This window comes from Phascolarctos cinereus, unplaced genomic scaffold (assembly GCF_003287225.1).
Source record: "Phascolarctos cinereus isolate Bilbo 61053 unplaced genomic scaffold, phaCin_HiC Scaffold_4;HRSCAF=312, whole genome shotgun sequence".
Classification (NCBI taxonomy): domain Eukaryota; kingdom Metazoa; phylum Chordata; class Mammalia; order Diprotodontia; family Phascolarctidae; genus Phascolarctos; species Phascolarctos cinereus.
This window is the reverse complement of record NW_027555847.1, coordinates 681518106-681532048: the sequence shown is the minus strand read 5'-3', so window position 1 is coordinate 681532048 and position 13943 is coordinate 681518106. Positions and strand designations below refer to the sequence as shown.

At 39.2% G+C, this 13943-nt stretch overlaps 1 protein-coding gene across 1 annotated transcript in view; it reads left to right on the top strand.

Annotated features, from left to right (window-relative positions):
* The first annotated feature begins 2449 nt into the window (after positions 1–2449).
* LOC110204393 (mucin-16-like) overlaps positions 2450–13943 on the top strand; it is a 148936-nt gene continuing 137442 nt past the window's right edge. The window contains exon 1 of the mRNA XM_078154199.1: positions 2450–3405. The gene's annotated coding sequence lies outside the window, so the exon portion shown is untranslated. The remainder of the gene's footprint in view (positions 3406–13943) is intronic.

The following is a 13943-nucleotide window of genomic DNA, read 5'->3' as shown; positions in this document are numbered from 1 at the left end:
TCAGATTTCTCATCTGCAGAATGGGGATAATTTTAGTACCTACCTCCCAGGGTTGTTGTGAGCTTAGAAATGAGATATTTGTCGAGGACTTGTGCAAACCTTAAAGTGCTATGTAAATGTTAGCTGACATTATGATGATGATGATGTTGCCATGAAGTATATATCTGTCTGTTAATAGAGAACATCTTAAATTCAACATGTCTCAAATTGAGCTCATTATCTTTTCCCCTAAACTATCCTCCCCATCTAACTTCTCTATGATTGGAGAAGGCAACACCACCCTCCCAGGCCCTCAGGCTCCCAGCCTAGGAGTTAAGCTGTTGCCAAAACCTGTTAGTTTCTCCTTTGCAGTGTCTCTTGAATATGCCCCCTTCTCTCCTCTGACTGCCATCACTCTGGTTCTAGGACCTTTTCATCTCATGCCTGAATCCTTGCAATCTGCCTTCCCAGAGCCTCTCCTCACTCCTATCCATTCAGCCACTAAAGTGATTTTCCTAAAGTGCAGGTCTGATCATGTCACCTCCCTACTCAGTAAGCTCCAGGGCTCCCTGTGCCTTCAGGAGCAAATAGAAAATCTCTTTTTTGTCCAAAGCCCGTTGTGATCTAGGCGCCTTCTACCTTTCCAGTCTTTTTAACTTGTTCTATTCAATCCAACTATGCTGCCCTCTTGGCTGTCCATGAATAAGATGCTCCATCTCTCAGCTCCAGGTATCTCCTCTCACTACCCTCACACTTCTCCCCACTCCACTCTACCTACTGACCTCTCCTGCTTCCTTTAAGTCCCAGCTAAAATCCCACCTTCTACTGTATGCTATTCCCAACCTCTCTCAATTCTAGCGCCTTCCCTCTGAAGGAGAATCATTCTGTCTCTTTATGGACTTGGATGTTGGTGGAGGTGGGAAGATTTTCTTTTGGGTGAGGCAAGCCTGCCATATGGTCTATGTATTCTTACCCTGAGTGCTGGCACGTAGTTGAAGGATTTTCACCTTTTCTAAAAAGCTGTATTCTTATTTCCCTAGGGGATCCTGAATGGGGGAGGTGGAGAAAGTAAAATCCTGATGTGGCTTCATGTTGTGTCATGGCGGCACTGTCTCAAAGAATTCAGAGTCACATCACCTCTAATCCAAGTATAGGCATTTAGTGAGGTTTGAAGGCCCTCAGAAGAGGCCTGAGTTGCAAGAGGAGCCAGCAACTTAGTAAGACAACACAAGCAAATGTATACTGTAATGATGCTGATTACACAACAGAAATTATGAATATTGAAAAGGCAGGAGGGATTTGTGAAGGGATTAGGTAATGGGGAGGGATCCCTTCTATGATTGGGTGGTCAGATATCCTGGTTGTGCTGTCCTCTGATTGGCCAGGTGTTGTGGTCCTGTCTGGTCAAGAAGGATAGTTAAGTATTGTGGTCCTGTCTTGGGCCAAATGGACAATGTGATTGGTGCAAGCACACACCTGTTCAAATATGTGAATTGAATCTGGTGGCAGTGGCTAGCTGTGGCTGTATTGAGTGTGGAGGCCTGTGGTGTGGTGAAAGCCAGATCATGTGGTTAAATCAGGACATGCCTGAAGTTCAGTGGGGCCCATAAGGACGTTAGAATATTGGGGCTGGGGGCAGCTTTATTAGGATTCCATCACTGATGTTCTTGGGGGAAACCTTCTGGATGAGGGTGGGGGTGAGGGTGGTAATATGATATATGAGTGATATGTGAGAGACTGCCAAGATGGAATCTAGTTTGCAAGATGTAGTTATGGTCATGGCACTGTAAGTTCAGGAGAGCAGTGCCAAAAAAGTGCTAGTGTTTAAAATGTAGGAAAGGGAAGGCAATTGTGATTTGTGGACTTCTCAGTCGGGAAGGGAAGAATTTATAAAGCACCTACTATGTGCCAGGCACTGTGGTAAGCGCTTCTAAATATTATCTCGTATCCTCACAACAGCCTGGGAGGTAGGTGCCATCAATCTCCCCATTTTGCAGTTGAGGAAACTGAGGCAAACAGAAGTTAAGTGACTTGCTCAGGGTCACACTGCTAGTAAGTATCTGAGGCTGGATTTGAACTCAGGTCTTCTAGCTGCCTCTTATACTTCTCAAAGTAATGTAAAACATTGTTCTTGACCTTGAGGGCAATCTAAGTCACAGTGTCAGATATAGCCACAAAGACTCAAAGCCAGAGTCAGACAATCCCAGAGACCAGTCAGGTATTCACCTCACGGGAAACCTGGAGGGCACTTTGTACTTCTCCAAGGCCAGAGGAGAGTAATGGCCAGCTCCACTTGTCAAACTCCAACTCTGTCCTGCCTTTAGAACCAGGGATTCTTTACCTGGGGTTCATGAGTGGAATATAGGGTATCTGCAAACTCGGATGGAAAAAAATGGCATTTTTATTTTCACTAACCTCTAAAAGAAATGCAGCTTTTCCTTCAGTTACTTAAACCACGATTCTGAGAAGGTGTCCATAGGCTCCTCCAGAATGCCAAAGCAAATAGCAGCTTCAGTCTGTTAGCTTGGCCCTCTGGGGACTTGTGACTTGGGAAGAAAACTTTCTCAAGTTTTAGATTCATCATCTGTAAAACAGGTGTGAAAAAGCCTTGCCTATAAAGGGGTGGTTGGAGAATCAGATGAAACGACGTATGTAAAGTGCTTTGTAAAATGTAAAACGAATTATTATTGTCATAAGCTCCTAGATTTAGAACTGAAAATCCTCATTTTCCTCCTAATTTTTAAATTAAGGACTTAAAAATTAGGGACTCATTTCTTTTTTGCCTTTCTGTTTTCAGGATCTAGCACAGTGCCTTTTTCCACCTCCTCTTCCTCCTCCTCGTTTGCCCCATAGAAGAGATAGTACTAAATGTCCTGGAATCAGAGGGACAGAAAAATCTACTGAGCCAGAACAATAGCTTAAAGAAATGGGTGTCATGGAAAGTCTCAATGGCAGGAGGGATTCCTTCTGCTGGGGATTTTTCCATGGTCCCTTCCAGTTCTAACATTCTGTGATTTCCAAACCAAGCATTCTCCCTTCCACCTCTGTGACTATCTCTGGAATACATTCCCTCCTCTTCTCTACTTCTTAAATATTAATTTTCTTCAGGAATTAGCTTAAGCTGTGCCTCCTACAAGGAAGCCTTTCCTGACCCCTCCCCCAGTTATTATTATTTTCTCCTCCCCCCCACCAATTAATTTGTACTTATTTAACCATGTATAGGTTCTATTCCATCAGTAGACTATATAAATTTTGTTTTGATTTGTTTTGACTAGGCAATGGAGTTAAAGTGACTTTCCCAGGGTCACACAGCTAGTAAGTGTTATGTCTCTGAGGCCAGATTTGAACTCAGGTGCTCCTGAATCCAGGGCTGGTGCTGTATCCACTGCACCACCTAGCTGCCCCTGACTATATAAATTATTGAAGGTAAGGGCTATTTTGTTTTTACATCTTTCTACCCTCAAGATCTAGCATAATGCTATACATAAATGTCTATGTGTATGCGTATTCATATATGTATACATATATGTGTATATATGTGTGTATATGTATGTATGTGTATAGTGCTTAATAAATGCTTATAATTAAATTAAACTGTGATGTTGACAGGAGGGTGACATACAGTTACATACTTTGATCCACTGTGTGAAGTCTCAAGTAAATTTAGAGTGATGGGATCTTGGGTCTACATCCTTGTCCTATGTGTGTGACCTCAGATGATTCATTGCAATTCTTTGGGCTTCAGTTTCTTTTAAAATGAAGGAGTTGGATTAGATGACCTCTGAGTTCACTTTCACTTCTAAATCTCTGGCCACTTGATGTTACAAAAGAGCATTTGTACATGCACACTCTTTGACCAGCAATATCACTACTAGGTCTGTATCCCAAAAGAGGTAACAAACAACAAGGAAAAGGGCCTATGTGTACAGAAAATATTTATAGCAGCTCTTTTCTGGTGGCAAAGACTTGGAAATTGAGGGGATGCTCATCAGATGGGGAATAGCTGAACAAGTGGTATATGATTGTGATGGAATACTATTGTCCTATAAGAAATGATGAGCAGGATGCTCTCAGAAAAACCTGTAAAGACTTACATGAACTGATGCAAAGCAAAATGAGTAGAACCAGGTGAACATTGTATACAGTAACAGTAATATTGTGTGACAATCAGCTGTGAATGACTTAGCTATTCTCAGCAATACCATGATCCAAGACCACTCTGAAGGATTTATGATGAAAAATGCTATCCATCTCCAGAGAAAGAAATGATAGAGTCTGAATACAGATCAAAACATAATTTTTTTAACTTCTTCTATTTTTCTTGGGTTGTTTTGGTCTACATTTTCTTTTACAACATCACTAATATGGAAATATGTTTTGTATGACTATACATATATAATGACTATACATATATAACCTATATCAAATTGCTTGCCTTCTCAATGAGGAAGGACGGAAGAGGGGGAGAGAATTTGGAACTCAAAATTTTAAAAAGGAATTTAAAAATTGTTTTTATATGTAATTGGGAAAATAAAATACTAAATAAATCATTTTTTTTAATGGGCATTTATAACAAGGCTTTGGAAAAGGAATGGCATTTGTCCATATGGGCCATGCATCTCAGCTTGGAATTTGGGAAACATGGCCACTCTAAGCCAATAGATGAGGGGTTTTTGTGGTAAAGATGCCTTTTGCCAAATATGTGGGTAGTCAGACTCATAGTTATTTTGGGGGACATGCTTATTCCTGCCTTGCTGATAAGAAGTCTGTCTAAACTTGGCCACTGTGAGTGAAGAAGCAACTAGGTGGCACCACAGTGCAAAAGTGCTAGGCCTGGGGTCAGGAAGACTCATCTTCCTCAGTTCAAATCCAGCCTCAGAAACTTCCTAGCTGTGTGGCCCTGGGCAAGTCACTTAACCCTGTTTGCCTCAGTTTCCTCATCTGTAAAATGAGCTGGAGCCAAGGAAATGGCAAATAGGGTCATGAAAAGTCAGACACAACTGATAAAAGACTGAACAACAATAAATGAGTGAAGAAGCCTCATCCCCAACAAAAAACAGTGGTCCTAGACAGGTCCTCCAGATATTATCTGTATGGCACAATTTTGAGGGGGACTCAAAATCAAACTGAGACCCACAAATTAAATGTTCTCTACAAGTCTCAAATGTGACCTGCAGTCTGGTAGTGGTACAGAAAATGAGCTCTGGGTTTCCATGGACTGAGTTCAATTTTGAGGGCTTCTCACACAACAGCTTCTATGGGGGCAGGGGGCTTTTGCTGTTACCCAGGGCTGCTCACAGAACATTAGAATTTGGCTTGTTATGCCACCACCTAGTGGTTTTTCTTTTTTTATTTTTATCCCCAGAAACATAGGGATTTGAGTCATCATAAGCCTCCGCCCAAAAGAAAAAGGGCTTTCCACTGCAATGTAAACATTCGGGCTAAGATGATGTTGAATATAGGACAGGATTTTTTTAAATTACAAAAAAAATTGCAAGGAAATCATATTGAAGTCTATAAACACTCAAGACACCCTTCATTCTCCCTTCATTAGATTTCTCCCCTCTCTAGAAACCCATACAACCCCCCAGACTTATAAGGATACTCTGGGTGGCCACTATACCCCCATAACAAGGGGACAGGTTTCCGTTTAGCCAAAGCATCAAGTAATTTTCCCCCTGGGGACTCCTGTTACCTCTGGGTGTTCCTATGCAATTCTTCAGACTTATAATACCATCCTGGATGGGGCCCTTTCACAAAGGGGGAAGCACCCAGGGTTTCTGGAGTCACACAATCCATATTTTTGGTGGCTTCTTCTTTCACCAGGGATCTGTATACTCATTCAGACTTTTAATCTTGCTCTGCTTTGCTTCCTACACATACAGTTCACGCAGACTTATAATACCACCCTGAGGAGTAACTCTCTTCACAACCACCATGAGCAAGGCTTTAGAAAAATTGTGATCTGTAACCCATTATCTCTGCAGAAAAGTGGCTCTGAGCTTAAGCAGACCCCAATCTTGGGTGTTGCTCATACAATCTATCTGACCTGTGCAGTGATGAATCATGACTCCCTACTAATTCAGTGACTATGGTGGCCATCTGGTAACCTGACATGAACAACAGAGAGGTCTCTTGTCATCTCAAGGCATGCAACTAGGATGTGACATATAGCTTCCCAAGACTTGTCAGACCTAATGACTACTGCCTGCCTGCCTACCTTTGACAGTTCAGGTGGGAGCCAATGGTCCTACCAGGAGGAATTCATGATGGGGGAACATCTGAATGACCTTCCTTGTTGTGGGGAAAACACACTATGACCTCCAAGGCACTGTATGAATGGTTTATTGTTGTTGTCTTTGTTGTTATGATATTGAGGGGATCTTGGGAGGATCAGATGAAAAATTGTTAGCATAGCCAGAAAGTGTTGGAGGAATGTAGTAAAGTAAAAAGAATTATGGGTTTGTAGTCAGAGGACCTGAGTTCAAATTCTGGTTCTTCCATTAATGTCAACCTATGAGACTTTGAATAGATCTGTGGGCCTCTCTCTCCTCATTTGTAAAATGTGAGATGACCTCTGAAGTCCTTTCCAGCCCCTATAGTCTCTATCCATGTTTTGTTTCCATACTAAACTATATGGACAGACTGAAGACTTTGTACCTTACCAAGCACAGGTGACAGGACCCTGCTCACACTGGCACCTAATTAATATTTACCAAATGAATGGATAAAAGGATTAACAAAATGTCCACTATTGTTATAATCATTTTTACTGCTGGTTCTAGGAAGGGAGAAAGCAGGGAGATCTTGCTCTTCCTTCTGAGTTTTACAGCCATGTTCTTCCAAGTGTAAGGTGGCTTCTGAGAGAGCAAAGACAGTCTTAGCTTCCATTTCTGGGAACCACAGTCAGGATTACACAGGACTTTGCAGCCTCTACATTAAAAGACCATGGGGCATGGAACATGATATTCTGTAAGGCAGAGGAGCTTGGATCGCAGCCAAGGATCAACTACCCTGCAAAAATGAGCATGATCTTTCAGGGGAGCAGATGGATATTCAATGAAATAGGGGACTTCCAAACCTTCCCCTATCAAACTCTGAAGACCCAGAAAATATCACCCCAGAAAAAACCCTGCAACAGCTATACCAGAAGAAAGATGGGGAGCAGCAGTGCAGTAGCCTGAGTAGCTTGAGGGATTAACAGGAAAGGCCCCTCTTACCCTGGGGGAAGGGGAGCAGTACAGAAAGGGAGGCACCCTTAGCCAGCTAGCAGAAAGCCACACTTTAGCACACCAGGAAGAGATCCTGATGCCTCAGCATTCTACAGCAAATGGGTCTCCCAGTGCCTCAACAAAAATAAGGGAAGCAGCATTACAAAGGGCACCAGGTGGATAAGCACCCTGCAGCATTCATCTGAAAGCAGCTGAAGAAAGCAACCTAGAGTCGCCCTAAAGTTCCAGCCTTGCTGATTCCAGCCTAATACCAGGTAAGCTGCCAGAACCCTACAGCCTGTAATTGCCAACATAAGAGGCCCCAGCACACAAAGCAGGTACCAAGACTCGGCTCCCAACACAAGAAGCTTGGGTTAGTGCCATCTGCTCCCCAGCAGGAGAGCTCAATCTCTTTAAAGGCCAGAGAATAAAGAAACACCATGAGTAAAAAGAAACATACCATAGATTCACATTATGAGAAGAGTGAAGATCAAGACACAAATTCTGAAGAGGATAACAGTGTCAACAAACCCACATCTGTAACATCAAAAGGGAATATGAACTGGTCTGAAGCCCAAAAAGCCTTCTTAGAAGAGCTCAAGAAGGATTTTAAAAGTCTGATGAGAGAGGTAGAAGAGTCTTTAAAAAATACAATTAGCAAATTGGAAAAAAAGTACACCGAAGAAAACAAGTCCCTAAAAAACACAATTGGCCAACTGGAAAAAAAAAAGTACACTGAAGAAAACAAATCCCTTAGAAATACAATTGGCCAATTGAAGAAGAAAGTACAAAAACTAACCAAAGAAAACAATCTGTTAAGAACTAGAATTGGACAAATGGAAATTAATGACTCTATGAGAGAGTAAGAATCAGTCAAACAGGAATTAAAAAAATGAAAAAATAGATGAAAATAAAATACCTGATGGGTAAAACAACTGCCCTGGAAAATCGATCCAGGAGATACAACTTAAAAATTATTGGACTACCTTAAAATCATGATGAAAATAGAGCATGGACAGTATCTTTCAGGAAATCATAAAGGAAAACTGCCCTGAAGTCTTAGAACCAGAAGGCAAAATAACAACCGCCTGAAAGAGATCTCAAGTGGAAAACGCCAAGGAATATAATAGCCAAATTCCAAAATTACTAGATGAAAGAGAAGGTGCTGCAAGCAGCCAGAAAAAAAGCAATTTAAATATCATGGAACCACAGTCAGGATTACACAGGACTTTACAGCCTTTACATTAAAAGACCATGGGGCATGGAACATGATATTCTATAAGGCAAAGGAGCTTGGATCGCAGCCAAGGATCAACTACCCTGCAAAAATGAGCGCGATCTTTCAGGGGAGCAGATGGATATTCAATGAAATAGGAGACTTCCAAACCTTCCTGATAAAAAGACCAGAGCTCAACAAAAAATTTGATCTTCAAGTACAAGATTCAAGAAAAACATAAAAAGGTAAATGAGACAGAAAGATACAATATGTTGTTAATAAGGGCAAACTTTACATCCCTACAAGGGAAGATGACACTTACAACTCTTGAGAACTGTATTGTTATTACATCATGTTAAAGGAGCATACATAAAGGGGGTGGATATAAGTTGACTTTGATGTGATGAAAAAAAATCTAATCAAGTGGGTTAAAGGGATCTGAGTAAGTGGATTAGTCTGATCTAAGAAAATGTACTGAGAAAGGAGGCAGACAAGGGTAAACTACATTTCAGGAAAAGACACAAAATCCTATTACAGCATAGGGAAAGAAGGGAGGGGAATGAACATTGTTTGAACCTTACTCTCATCAGAGTTGGCTCAAGATGGGAATAACATAGTCAGTTAGGTGTGGAATTCTAACTTGCCCTATAGCCAATAGAAGGGAAAAGTGGAAAGAAAAGGGAGGGGGTATAGAAGGGAGGGAAGAAGCAGTAAGGGTAAAGGGGAAGAAAAGGGAAAGGGAAGGGAGGAGGAACTGAAGGAGGTGTTGGTCAAAAGCAAAACGCTACTGGGGGGGAAGGAGAAAGAAAAAAAGCATAAACAGGGGGGAAGGAGGGAGAAAAAGACAAAGATAGTAATCATAACTGTGAATGTGAATGGGATGAACTCTCCCATAAAATGGAAGTGGATAGCAGAATGGATTAAAAACCATAATCCTACAATGTTATTTACAGGAAACACATTTGAAAACAAGTGACACATACAGGGTAAAGGTAAAAGGCTGGAGCAGAATATATTATGCTTCAGCTGAAGTAAGAAAAGCAGGAGTAGCTACCCTGATCTCAGACAAAGCAAAAGCAAAAATAGATCTTATCAAAAGAGATAAGGAAGGAAACAACATCCTGCTAAAAGGCACCATGGACAATGAAGTAATATCATTACTAAACATATATGCACAAAATGGTATAGCATCCAGATTCTTAGAGGAGAAGTTTAGGGACTTACAGGAAGAAATAGACAGCAAAACTATATTAGTGGGGGACCTCAACCTCATCTTCTCTGAACTAGATAAATCTGACCACAAAAGAAACAAGAAAGAAGTTAAGGAGGTGAATAGAACATTAGAAAAGTTAGGTATGATAGGCCTCTGGAGAAAACTGAATGTGGATAGAAAAGAAGATACTTTTTTCTCAGTGGTACATGGCACATACACAAAAATTGACCATGTACTAGGGCATAAAAACCTCACAATCCAATGCAGAAAGGCAGAAATATTAAATGCATCCTTTTCAGATCATGATGCAATAAAAATTATATGTAATAAAGGGCCATGGAAAGAAAGACTAAAAAATAATTGGAAACTAAATAATCTAATCCTAAAAACTGATTGGGTCAAACAACAAATCACAGAAATAATCAATAATTTCATTCAAGAGAATGAAAATAATGAGACAACATCCCAAAATTTATGGGATGCAGCAAAAGCAGATCTTAAGGGAAGTTTTATATCTCTAAATGCTTACATAAATAAAATAGAAAAAGAGGAGATCAATGAATTGGGCATACAACTAAAAAAAACTAGAAAAAGAACAAATTAAAAATCCTCACCTAAACACTAAATTAGAAGTATTGAAAACCAAATAAAAAATTAAGAAAATTGAAATTAAGAAAACTACTGAACTAATGAATAAAACTAAGAGATGGTTTGATGAAAAAACCAATAAAATAGATAAAACCTTTGCTTAATTTAATTAAAAAAAGAAGAAAACTAAATTTCTAGTATCAAGAATGAAAAGGGTGAAGCTACCACCAAGGAAGAGTAAAGTAAAACAATAATTAGGAATTATTTTGTCCAACTATATGCCAACAAATTTGAGAATCTTAGTGAAATGGATACATATTTACAAAAATATAAATTGCCCAGATTAACAGAAGAGGAAGTAAAATACTTAAATAACCCCATCTCAGAAAAAGAAATTGAACAAGCCATTGATGAACTCCCTAAGAAAAAATGTCCCTGGCCAGATGGATTTACATGTGAATTCTATCAAACGTTTAAAGAACAATTAATTCCAATACTGTATAGACTATTTGGGAAAATAGGTGAGGAAGGAGTCTTACCAAATTCTTTTTATGATACAAATACGGTGCTGATACCTAAACCAGGAAGAGTCAAAAGAGTATAGACCAATTTCTCTAATGAATATAGATGCAAAAATTATGAACAAAATATTAGCAAATAGATTACAGTAACTTATCACAAGAATATACATTATGACCAGGTAGGCTTTATACCAGGAATGCAGGGTTGGTTCAATATTAGGAAAACTCAGCATAATTGAGCATATCAACACAAACCAACAGAACCACATGATCATCTCAATAGATGCAGAAAAAGCTTTTGACAAAATACAACATCGATTCCTATTAAAGACACTAGAAAGCACAGGTATAAATGGAGCCTTCTTTAAAATAATAAATAGCATCTATCTAAAACCTTCAGCAAGCATTATATGTAATATGGACAGGCTAGATGCATTTCCAATAACATCAGGGGTGAAACAAGGATGTCTGTTATCACCACTATTATTCGATATTGTACTGGAAACCTTAGCTTTAGCAATAAAAGAAGAAAAAGAAATTGAAGGTATTAGAATAGGCAAAGAAGAAATAAAGCTATCACTCTTTGCAGATGACATGATGATATACTTAGAGAATCAGACAATCAAGTAAAAAACTACTTGAAATAATAAACAACTTTAGCAAAGTTGCAGGCTATAAAATAAACCCACATAAATCATCAGCATTTCTATATATTACCAACAAAGCCCAACAGCAAGAGATAGAAAGAGAAATCCATTTAAACTTACTAGACATTATAAAATATTTAGGAGTCTACCTGAAACAAACCCAGGAACTCTATGAACACAATTACAAAACACTTTTCACACAAATAAAATCAGATCTAAATAATTGGAAAAACATCAGTTGCTCATGGGTAGGCCAGCTAATATAATAAAAATGACAATCCTACCTAAGCTAATTTACTTATTCAGTGCCATACCAATCAAACTACCAAAAATTATTTTATAGAGTTAGAAAAAATAATAACAAGATTCATTTGGAAAACAAAAGGTCCAGAATATCAAAGGAACTAATGAAAAGAAATGCAGGGGAAGGTGGCCTAGCAATTCCAGATCTTAAATTGTATTATAAAGCAGCAATCAAAACTGCTTGGTACTGGCTAAGAAATAGGGAGTGGATCAGTGGAATAGGTTAAATATGCAAGACACAGTAGTCAATGACTATAGTAATCTATTATTTGATAAACCCAAAGACCCCAGCTTCTGGGATAAGAACCCACTCTTTGAAAAAAACTGCTGGGAAAACTGGAAAAGAGTATGGCAGAAACTAGGCATAGACCCAAATCTCACACCATATACCAAAATAAAGTCAAAATGGGTTCATGACTTAGATATAAAGGCTGATACCATAAGTAAACTGGGAGAACAAGGAATAGTTTACCTATCAGATCTATGGAGAACAGAAGAATTCATGACCAAACAGGAGATAGAGAACATTATGAAAAGCAAAATGGATAATTTTGATTACATTAAATTGAAAAGTTTTTGCACAAAAAAGCCAATGCAACTAAGATTAGAAGGAAGGTAGAAAATTGGGAAAGAATTTTTACAACCAGTCTCTCTGATAAAGGCCTCATTTCTAAAATATATAGAGAATTAAGACAAATTTATAAGAAACAAGCCATTCCCCAATTGATAAATGGTCAAAGGATATGAACAGACAGTTCTCAGATGAAGAAATTAAAGCCATCTATAGTCATATGAAAAATGCTCTAAATCGTTATTGATTAGAGAAATGCAAATCAAAACAACTCTGAGGTACCACATCACACCTATCAGATTGGCCAACATGACAAAAAGGAAAATGATAAATGTTGGAGAAATGGGAAAATTGGAACACTAATGCATTGTTGGTAGTTGTGAAATGATCCAATTTTGGAGAACAATTTGGAACTATGCCCAAAGGGCTACAAAGATGTGCATACCCTTTCATCCAGCAATAGCCCTTCTAGGGATGTATCCCAAAGAGATCAAACAAATGGGAAAAGGACCCACATGTACAAAAATATTCATAGCAGCTCTTTCTGTGTTAGCAAAGAATTGGAAATTTAGAGGATTCCCATCAATTGGGGAATGGCTGAGCAAGTTGTGGTATATGAATGTAATGGAATACTATTGTGCTATAAAAATGATGAACAGGCTGACTTCAGAAAAACCTGGAAAGACTTATATGGTCTGATGCTGAGTGAAGTGAGCAGAACCAAGAGGACTTTGTACACAATAACAGCCACGTTATGCAATGACTAAGATTGTTAAACTGAACCTTCTCAGCATTAGGATCTAAGACATCTCCAGAGGCCTCATGATGGAAAATGCTGTACATCCAAAGAAAGAACTATGGAAGTTGAATCGCTATTTTTTTACTTCTGTTGAGTTTTGTTTCATCTTTCTGATGGTTCCTCCTATTGGTTTTAATTTTTACTTACAACTCACTAATGTGAAAAATGTTTAATAGAATGTAAATGTATAGTATATCAGATTGTGTGCCATCTTGGGGAGGGTGGGGGAGGAAGGGGGAGAAAAATTTTAAACTCAAAAGTGTATGGAAGTGATTGTTGATAAATCAAAATTAATTAATAAAATTAAGAAGAAAAAAAGACAGTCTTAGACTACACTAAGCAAATTCTAAGGCAGAGCTCAAGAGAAAGAAAATCTTTCAGCAGAGGTGATTCCTGCACTTGGAAGGAGGTCCATCTAGGCAACCCTGGGCATCCTTCCCACCCTGAGAGTCTAGGAATGAGAGCCCCATATCCCTACCCACAAGCAGAAGGGCTAGTTAGGGTCAATGTCAAGTCAGCTAGTGAGAGGTTCCATCCTTTCTTCCTAGCTTGTGTAGGAAATGGTCTCTTGAGGTTTCATAGATTTAGAGCTGGGAGGGATTTGATGGGTCATCTAGTTCAACTCCTTCATTTGATAGAAGAAGAAACTGAGGACTGGAGTAAGCAAATTGTCCAAGGTCAGTCAGGTAGAAACAGAGTCAATTTGAACCCATTTTCTCTGACTCCAAATCCTATGCTTCTTATGCTCCTGCTATAACTCCAGCTTCTCATCTCTCCTGTCTAGGTGTTTGGCAGCTTTATGGGTGCTTAGAAATGCTCTCCCTTGAGTACATCCCTATGAGAAGAAGCCTCTGTCCACCTTAGTTCCCTTATCTCTGTGCCCAGCTTCCTAGGA